General features: G+C 42.6%; 1 long non-coding RNA gene across 1 annotated transcript; it reads left to right on the top strand.

Moving 5' to 3' along the window:
* The first annotated feature begins 79 nt into the window (after positions 1–79).
* On the top strand, positions 80–1,034 carry LOC118478056. The gene is made up of 2 exons (XR_004858777.1): positions 80–446; positions 482–1,034. It is a non-coding gene; the product is annotated as an uncharacterized LOC118478056 (long non-coding RNA).

The raw sequence follows: 1,034 nt of genomic DNA, 5'->3' as shown, positions 1-1,034 counted from the left end.
AGAGAGAGAGAGAGAGAGAGAGAGAGAGAGAAAGAGAGAGAGAGAGAGGGAGAGGGAGAGAGAGGGGGGAGGGTGGGGAAAGCAGATGACAGAACATGATTAGAGAACGGGAGAAGCTGGCAAAGGAGTACCGTTTTATTTTTTTTATTTTTTTTTTTGGGTGATCGCTGGCGGGATTCGATCCCGACGCCTTTTGTCTGAGAGGCGAACACCGATCCTCTAAACCAGGATAGCCCATGGTCAGCTCTTGATTTGACAAAAAAAACAACAATACATAGCATTTGTATAGTGCAAAATCCCACTCAACAGCAAGTACTATGCGCTTCACAATCCATACTATTGCTCCAGCTGGTCTGGTAACATTTTGAAACATATCTCAAACTTCCTGTGAAGCAAACAGTGCAACATAATAATGTGTCTGCTCCATCCATACAGAGCAAGCAAGGGTCTTACCCTTGGAGGAACTATTAATTACTCTAAGGTCTTACCAATGGGCTTACAGCATTCTATAAATAACCTTCTCGTTACAGAGTTAACGATATGTTCGTTAGTCACCACTATGAGGAGTGTGGTTTGGTTACTACATGTGTTACGTAAACCTCTTCAGAATCGAGTGGTATTTTCTTGCGCATCGACTTGAGTGAAGATGTCGCGGTCGAGGCTTTCTCAGATACCTGAGCCAGCCGAGTAGACTGCTATCTGTTCAACGTTGAGAAAGACTCGCTTGTTGGTTTAACCCTATATGTACGTCGTGTTTTACTATCGTATCCTTACGACGTGGGGAATTCTGTGCCCCCACTTTCCAAAGAGGAAATTTACTCGTTAATCCTGTCCGTACGCTTTGCATAGCAGTCTGCCAAAATGATTTTTTGAGAAATGCTGAAAGTTTCAAAGAGATCTTCGCACAAGAAGTATTCTAAAATGTGAAGAATACAACCCCTGGGGTACAAAATGACCCAGGGTTGGTGTTTTCAGTATTTAAGAAATATATGGGTTTCGATCCGGAAGCATGTAATATTATAACCGCCAAATTA

The sequence above is a fragment of the Aplysia californica genome, unplaced genomic scaffold (genome assembly GCF_000002075.1).
Source record: "Aplysia californica isolate F4 #8 unplaced genomic scaffold, AplCal3.0 scaffold00014, whole genome shotgun sequence".
In the NCBI taxonomy this organism is placed as follows: Eukaryota; Metazoa; Mollusca; class Gastropoda; order Aplysiida; family Aplysiidae; genus Aplysia; species Aplysia californica.
Note: the sequence above shows the minus strand (reverse complement) of the source record. Positions and strands in the feature narration are given on the sequence as shown.